The 9491-nt window shown below is 32.7% G+C and overlaps 1 protein-coding gene across 3 annotated transcripts in view; it reads left to right on the forward strand.

Moving 5' to 3' along the window:
- LOC106879196 (ras-related protein Rab-3) overlaps positions 1 to 9491 on the forward strand; it is a 243662-nt gene that overhangs the window by 36041 nt on the left and 198130 nt on the right. The window contains exon 1 of one of the 3 annotated variants that reach the window (XM_089356100.1): positions 9051 to 9156. The exons of the other annotated variants lie outside the window; for them this stretch is intronic. The gene's annotated coding sequence lies outside the window, so the exon portion shown is untranslated. Of the gene's footprint in view, positions 1 to 9050; positions 9157 to 9491 lie in introns of those variants that run through there. 3 annotated transcript variants of the gene reach the window in all.

Genomic DNA, 9491 nt, shown 5'->3' on the forward strand with positions numbered 1-9491 from the left:
AATCCAAATAAACACACTGAAATGCATTGATCATTCATCTTCTACAAATTTCCTAGGAATGAATATTCTCAAAGAATGCGATCAAACCATCATATAGCCTAATAAACAAAATTCAGCAAATTACTGCTCCTAAATCAAAAGAATATATTGAGAAATATTTGGGGGGTTGATAAACTATATTCACTGATTTATACCAAATACTGGTTTATATTGAAATCTTGTGGCTAAGAGGAATGTCTTTATTTGGGGAATGTATTAAGAGCAGACCATTGAAAAGACAACTTACAAAATGTCATGTTTAGGCAAGTTTTTATTGACTGTAAAATAACTTTCACTGAGAATTCTCTTGAATTTGTAGTTGTAAAAACATCTCAAAATGGAAAGCTTACTCTATAAGTTAGTAATACATCTAATTACTCATGTAAGTCTTTGGCATCTAGGCCATCGACTTTTCTCCATTGTTGACTCTGGGCTGTCTTTTCCTCTTCTAGACCTTGTTGGTTTTGAATTGTCATTGATGTGTCTTTAACTTTGCTTTTTTTTTTTTTTTGGTAGGGGTTTGTGTATTGGGTCAACACAAACCAATTTATACTACTGGTAAGAGCTGGTCCACATTAGTCTGGCCTCTATCCTTTGACATGTCCAGCATAGAAGTCCCTACCAGGATCTTGCATTTTGCTGGCATAGCTGTGAGGGTCATTGTGGCACTGACAATAAGGGTTGTTTGTGGTCTTTGTATAAGTGGCATTTGGGTTGAGATTTGGTGAAAGTTTTTTTTCATGCAAGGCAGATGTTAGCTCAGTCATCACCATCATCATCATCATCATCATTATTAAGGTGGCAAGCTGGCAGAATTGTCAGCACGCTGGACAAAATGCTTAGCAACATTTCATATCTTTTGGGTTCAAATTCCACTGAGGTTGACTTTGCCATTCATCCTTTTGGGGTCAATAGATTAAGTACCAGTGAAACACTGGGTTTGATGTCCCCTTCCCCAAAATTTCAGACCTTGTGCCTTTAGTAGAAAGGATCATCATCATCATTATTATTATTATTATTATTATTATTATTATCATTCAACATCTGTTTTCCATGCTGGCTGTATATCATTTCATTGCATTTATTGCATATAAAGTTCTTTGCAGAGCATTTTTCATCTTTTCTATGTCAAAACACTATTCTTGAATGCTGCAACTATAGAAGCCTTGGCTGCTGAATGTGTAGATAAGTTTAACATCATTGATAGCTAATTCTGTTATTGTCATCTTCTATGGAATCTTGAGAACTTTTGAGAAAGCATTGTCTAAAAGTATGTGACTGTGTGTCTGAGATAAATGCTGACCAACAAAAGGAGTTGGTCCTTATGTTGGTCGGCAGCAGGGAAATAAGTGTAGTATTTCATTGTGAGAAGTTGGAGATTATCCATGAAAGAGTCACTGCTTTCCTTTTTGGCTTGTTTTCATAAACTGAGTTTGTGATGCATCATTGTAGCAAATGTTTTCTGAAAGCAATTTGCCTAAAGTCTATTAATTGCAATATAGTACAATCATGTACTATAGGAAGGCAGCTGAACCACAAAAAAAACAAAAACAAACTAGGACTTCCAGTTTGTTATTTTTAGAAGTTTCTGTCTTTCACATAAAAATCTCCATTCTTTTAATATTAATGCAGCTGCAACAACTTGTAGAATAAGTGAATTAAACTTTAACATGTTAGAAATGTAGAAAAGGATATATATAGAGATAACAATAAAATTATACATACCAAGCTTTTTTATGTACCACCAAAAAGAGTGGGAGAGTGGCAGAATAGTTGGCATGTCAGCAGAAATACTTTATGGTATATCTACCAGCTCACTACATTCTGAGTTCAAATCCCATTTACCTAGAGAAGGTAATGGGAAGCCACTCCAAAATTCATCCCAAGTTTAGTCGTGGTAGTTGAAGTTCCAGAAATTTACTTAATGACAGCAGGGGAAGGTATGATCCCTATCAGGTCTTTTAGGGGGTACTGGAGAAGGTTCACATGTACAGGACTTGCCCAAGAGTAGACCACCACTAGACTAGACCACATCAAAGGTAGCCCTCATCTGGCCAGAGTGGTACGATATTTCAAACTAATCAAACAGAATGGCTTGTGGGTAGGGGAGGCAGTCAGACAGACATCAACTTGCTACTATTCTGACTAGGCCAAGAGAGGACATAAAGAACAACAGCTGCCTAGTGAAAGAGATTCTTTTAAGTTTGCCTTCCAGAATATTGATCTGTGATTGGTTAATGGATCTAGTGAAGAAATGAGGAAATATCAAAATGTCACCTGTCATACCAAAATGTCACCAGTCTCTTTTGCCAAACTGCTAAGTTATGGGGCACATAAACCAACCAAGATTGATTGTCAAGCAGTGATGGGTGACAAACACTTGCACACACACACCTGATGGACTTCTTTCGGTTTCTGTCTACTCAATCTGTTCAGAAGGCTTTGGTTGGCCTGAGGCTATAGTAAAAAGCAATTGCTCATGATACAACACAGTGGCACTGAACACAGAACTATGTGATTGGGAAGCAAACTTCTTACTACATGATCATGCTGGCACCTGTGTACTATACCTTAGAAAAAGATGGGGTAGTCATGGCTAGAACATCTTTGTACATAGGTCTGTTCAAATGAGGATGACCTGTGGCTCTACATGAAGCTATTGTTTCAGAATATAGATAATTGTAAATAATTAGGCAGGCGATTTTTTTTTTGTTACTATGACAAAACTGGTTTTCTTTTTCTGTTAGGAACTGATGTCTTCTGTTGATAAGATAACATGGAAACTTGCTTTGATAACTCTTTAATTCTCATTGTTCTCAAAGGAGATAATTAAAAAAAAAGAGAAAAACAAAAAGCAATTCTAATTGGGAAAGTAATAAGTGATTACACCTCCCCCCTTATATATATATATATATATATATATATATATATATATATACAGCATGTCAGATTCAGCAAATTTAGCAATCTCCGAAAGTTAATTGAAAAGACTTAAGGTAATGGCTTTAATAATAAATAAATAAATAAATTGATTATTGTTCTGGAAATTTCATTTCATGCCATTGACCAAACTAGATGCATTCTCAACTTGAATCAGAATTATACACAAGAACAGTTTTATTTAAAGCATCTACCACATAGAACATGTTTGTACATGAATAAGTCTAAAGGTATTATTAGTACTGCTTTAATTACATACACAGCATTACTTAATTAGCCAGAAGAAAGTGATAAAGGGAAGAAGATTATGATTGTGACCAACTTCTCAGACTTTGATGTGTTGCAGTGTAGCATTAAATAAAACTTGAGTAACCTTATTCAGTTTATTAAACTGTGATAGTAAGAGCTCCACTGTCATTATACATTTCTTCTCGCTTGTCACTGGTGTTTGATTAAAAAAGCAAACCACTGTGCTAGATGAATTGGCGATAAATGAATAACACTTAAAAATTTTTTTTTGTCTTTGGTCAGTAAGTGTTATTTCTTCTTTGCTTCTATCTAGAAATCAAAGGTAATGACTACTATTTCCTTCAAACTTTGCTTTTGCGACCTGGACATCAATGTTTTGAAACTGACCTATTTTCCATTACATTTCAGACAGATTCAGCACTGAGTCGCTGAGGCAGAAATATCATTATAGGAAATATTCTGCTTAACAGCACAGATTTGCTTGACCATAACCACTTGAGCATATCCCTTAGTGGTTGACAATATGTACATCTCTAATCATGAGCAGGAGTAGAGGGGGAGCATCATAGCCATGTGTTGAAAGGAATTCTTTGGGGTTTGAATAAATGTAGTAAAAGCAAAGTTTGAAGGAAATATTGGACATTCTTCATACTTTCTAGGGATAAGCAAATAGGAAATAACAGTTGCTACCCAAGGATAAAAATCACGTTACTCAGTGTAATTGAACTTCTAGGGAAAATAGGTTTCACTCCAAGACCTCAAGTTAACCTGAGCATTGTGGATGGTCACTGAGGCATGCTGCTGCAGTCCAAGCAAAAGTTTCAACTGATTGTTGACTTGTGTTATCACACATCAATCCATGATAAGCGTAACATGGTTCACAATTGAATGTACCATGTTATCCCAGGTCAATGATGAATGAATCTGTGATAAATGAAGGTAGATGTACTTGTTCAGTTAATCCTAATCTAGCAGAGCCATGATCAAAAACATAACAGCTATGATTATTCCATACTGTTTAAGCAACTATAGTGAATCTATATTATCCAACGTGTCCACTTTATTAAGATAGGTTGTGGTTTGAGGGAGTTTTGGCTGGTGTTTTTAGCATTTTAATTGGCCATGTGGAGGCTCTTCCTTGGTTTGTATCTTGTTTCTTATTTGTAAATATTGGATTTCTAGGAAAGCTACAACACAATATGGGAGAAATATTATGGTTAAATGAAATAAATTTGCTTAAATGCCCAATAATTTATTGATTTTATTTATTCAGTTTATGAGGTAGATGAAGAAATTTATTTAGTAACTTTCTTTTTGGTAAATTAATGGGGAATCTTTTAGAAAATCTAATTTGTTCAATATAATTAATTATATTTAACATCTACCGTGATACATTTTTTTTTTTCAAAATAAAAGAAATTAAATTCCCTTTTAATGTATTTAAAATAAATTGCATTCAACTGTAAGTCACTGGATTTAATTATTTTCCTAAGCAAATAGAAATATATTATTACAAATGCATATATCTGAAAGCAATAGGTCATTCAACAATTTCAATAACAATATGAATATTACAGTAGCTATGAAGCTAAAACAGAATAACTATTGAATGGAAGGATTTTTAAATAACAAAGCAATAAACAATATATGTTGTTGTTGCAATAAAGCATCTAAAGATCATGTGAATTCTAAGAATTCAAATGCTTTTTAAAAGTACAAACATTGATCCTGTATTGGTAGAATTTAGGATTTTCTGCAGTGCTGTAATCAATAGAAGGTTCTTAGCATAAAACTGGAAACTCATGTTTCTTAAAATAGTACTTGCAATACCGAAAACTGGACTCTGCCAGGAAAAACAACTGAAAAAGATAGAACTTCTACTGACATTGAAGTTATTAATTGTAGTTTTTCCTAACTGTGTTAAGCTGTAGATATTTTTTTCAGTTTTGGTAAGAGAAAATATTAGTGTAGTGAATAAAAGAAGATGAGAACCATTAAACATTTACATAGAAACTACGATTTTTATTTCTATGAGTTGATAAATGATAATCTGTTCTGTTTACTTGTAATAATTTTGATGTTGGTTATAGGGTCAAAATACTGTAATACATACAGACTGGAGTGTAAAGCTAAAACTTTCTTACACTTGTCCCACTCTGTAAAACCCATTACTTTGCTTACTCAGCATACACAGCAGAAAGAGCTATCACATCCTGAGTCAATGAGAAGCCTCTGTGTAGTTGCTTACCCTACTAGAGATAGCAGCAAAAGCTTCCTGAAATTGCACCCAACCATCTATAAAAATTAAGGATGTTCAGGATAATGTAACCCTATGTACACTATGGTTAAAAATAAGATGGGTTGGTCATAGCTGGATTGCTTTTGACTGCAGGTCTTAGTCATCTGTGGATTGGTAGGTTGAGGGATACAAGTTACATAATCAGTTTTAACCCACAGATAATAAGCAAATTTTCAATTTTGCAAAAACCATCTTCTGCTTCCTCTGTGTTTTTTGGAAAATTGTGAGTAAAACAGTTGTAAAAGACAATTATAGTGATTTAAGTGTTAATTGAAACAAATAGAACCTACTATTAATCTATTTGAAGGTTCCATTCTTTTTCATATTGTCTCTTTTGGTGTTGTCTTTCATGAAATTTTGTTCTTGTTTGCTAATAGTAAATTCATTGAACAGAAATTTGTGGGTTTATTACATCAACTTGTTTCTGAGAAACTCCTTCATCTCTTGCCAAGACATAGAACATTCTCTATGCAATTTATTGTCTTATTCCAGTGAAACTCCATGTGCTATTAACTGATATTTCTTGCTTGATATACAAACTGTATTATGATGTCAGCAATTAGCGTGCTAATGTGATGTCATTAAGTCATGATTATTTCTTTCCTTTGACTTACTAGTTGGTCAATATTGGCCAAGGTTTAGTCCTTATGTGAAGCTGTAGTGAAAGATTGATTTTCGAAAAGTTTCCTGTAAGTTAAATAAGGTTTCTCATGGAGTTCCATTTTTAAAATTATTTCTTTCAGTTAATAATAATCACAATATGAATAATAATCAAAATGTTTCTTTAAGAACTATGGCCATTGACATCATAGTTATCAAATATCTTAATAATGTTATTGTATTGATAGTATTTACTAAAATTAGATCTTTCTTCTGTTGCTATTTTCAGTAAGGCCTTCATATCAGGATTAGCTTAAGAAAGAATAAAATGATATTTTGTCAGGAATTTTCAATAAAACTGGTGAATAAGCTATTTCAGTCATTCATGAAAGAGATGACTCTCATTCTATTTACTCATGAAAACTTTTGCTAAATTTGTAAATTATTTGGGATCTTTATAGTCCAGGAATTATGCTGATTTTGGAATCCATAAAGCTAATTTTTACTGTTCTTAAAATGCTTTAGTAGCAATACATGTGGTCCTTTTCTTTTTTCATTTTGGAAAGTGAAGTTGCAGGGCATCAGTAATTTCAATTTAAATGTTAATCTATTTTTGTATGCTAAAATGGTTTGGACAGGTTTGCAATACAGCAATACAGTGTCTCTCCATTAGTCTCAATTATGTTATCTCTAATGTGAAATCCAGAAGTTTCAAGACTGGCTTAATCACCTCTACTAAGTCCTTCATTGTCTAGTTCCATCAAAAGTGCCATATTTCCAGGGTTGTGGAGTTGATATACAAAACCTGATCTGACTCCCCAATTTATCGTACCACTGACCTATGAGTCTTGTATTTGTAATGACTCTTTCTTTGATTCAAAGCACACAACAAACAAGGCCACTGTTAATCATCAAGTTACTTTTTAGTACCATAACCTGTTGAAGTTTGCATTAAAGGTTATAGTTATTTTGTTTATTATAATCAAGGCAGAGAGCTGACAGAATCCTTAGTATGCTGAACAAATGCTTAGCAGCGTTTCTTTTGGCTTTACATTCTGGGATCAAATGCCACTGAGGTTGACTTTGTCTTTTCGGGTCAATAAAATAAGTACTAGTTGAGCACTGGGGTTGATGTGATTGACGTAACCTCTCCCACTAAAATTGCTGGTTTTGTGAAAAATTTGAATCTGTTATTTATTAAGTTACTCACAATTAAGTCAAAACATTCAAAATTAAAAACAAAGTGGCTACTTTTATTAAGACTATTAAATAAAAGTTGATGTAAAAGAAATAAACTATAAAAATATGATAAAAAGAAAATGAAGAACATGTTTGTTCATCAATTCAAAACTCTAAAGTACATAAAAGTTAAAACGACGAGGTTGAACACCTAAAGCAATTTAAAGACTGTTTTAAAAGAAATAGAATCAATTAGATACATACTTTTCAAGATTTAAAGCATTGTTTGGATATAAAAATGTGCCTGATTATGAAAGATTACATTAAATGAAATAATTATATTGTAAAAGACTGAAAAATTTTGTTCAACTCTATAGAAACATTGTATTTTTGAGTTAAATAAAGAAAATCAAAATTCCAAATTCACTAACATCTTAATGGAATTACTTCTACTAGATCCTCCTTCATAGGAGTCCTTAACCCTTTTGATGCCAACCCACCTGTGACCACCTCTGTTTCTATGAAAGAAACTTCCAATTTTAAAGTGATTGAAATTTAAAACCTTGCATCAAAATTTCATGTTCATTTATGTTCTCAACATTAGCTTAATCGTGGCAGTTATTTCACTAAATTCTTCTCTAGTTTAGAAATTAATTGAAATGAACAGTGTGTATTTCAACAGAAATATGTTAATGAAAGGGTTATATCTGATTTGATTTCGGTGCAAAATTGCTCTCAACTCTGATTTTGTAGTCCTGCATATTTCATTTCTTTCTGTTTGGTGATTTATTTCCTTTAGCTGTTGCTACACATGAGATCCACTTCCTCTCTAAGGATACTTATAAATCAAATCAAATTCATTTTTTAATTTTTACCATCAAGAGATTTTATATAGAGAGATTAATATTTTTTTCTATTCCTTCATGTAAAATATATAACATCCTTGTAATCTAATCTGCTTGTGCTAGTTCATGGAAATAGTAGTGAATCTCTCTAAACATTTTTAAATTCATCATCTTTCATTGTTGGTCATTATCTTGAATATTAGACATTGAACAAAGTGGTATCACCTCAACTGTAGGAACAGTATTCCATATTGGGAAATATTTTACTTTGAGAAATGTTACAAAGGATATGGTAAAGGTAGCAAACTGGCTGATTGGTTAACATGCTGACAAAATACTAAGCAGCATTTCATCTATGTTCTCAGTTCAAATTCCACCAAGGTTGACTTTGCCTTTCATCTTTTTGGGGTTGACAAAAATAAGTACCAGTCAAGTACTGGAGTTGATGTTATCAACTTATCCCCTCCCCAAAATAGCTGGCCTTGTGCCAAAATTTGAAACTAATATTTCACTAGCCATCATATACATAAAGTGAAGCAGAAAGTTTAAGGAAGTTTAGTAGATGTGATATCAAAGTTGCCAGCTAGAATACAAACAAAATTTCATGATGCATTAGGTCCTGGGGATATAATGTCTGATGTTAAATGAATCAATTGAATCAGTAATCCCCAAAAAGGCATGACCAAAACAACAGTGCCAAAACGTTCCCTACCCTTCTGTAGAATGATCATAGACTATGCTGTTCATTTAAGCCATAAAAAAACATATGAATATATACATGTAGATGCACATGCTTGTATCTGTTTATACACTATTTAAAAATTTGAAAAAGAAAACTATTTAGTTACAAATTTTTTATCAATAATAAACCAGCCAAACCATATAATTATCATTTCTAGGTAATTAATGTTTCTATGAGGTGAATTCGGCAGTGGCTCGTTGACTTCTCATAGGGAAACAAGTGTGAACTCAGAGGTAGGCGCAACTTTACGTATGTAGTAGCTGGTAGGTACTTTATAATAATAAATTCTTCCTTTTATTCTCTGAGCAAAGTGTGCATGACGAATAAGTTAAAAACCTTTAGTGATCATGTGAGTTTCTTCCAGAGATCACCCTGCTTAAGAAATGATTTGATTAATAACTTATTGTTCTCTGTTTTTTATTTGTCTTTTTAACTATATGGTGTGTGTGTGTATGCACTCACACATATAGTATAAAAAGAAAGAATGCATACTTCATATTTATATACACATATCAACAAACCTATTCTAACTATGTCAATGTATGAGTGGATAGGTGACTTTGAAAGTGAAGATTAAACAGATTAAAATAAAACCATT

Source organism: Octopus bimaculoides, chromosome 8, assembly GCF_046866305.1.
Source record: "Octopus bimaculoides isolate indiv1 chromosome 8, ASM4686630v1, whole genome shotgun sequence".
Lineage (NCBI taxonomy): Eukaryota > Metazoa > Mollusca > Cephalopoda > Octopoda > Octopodidae > Octopus > Octopus bimaculoides.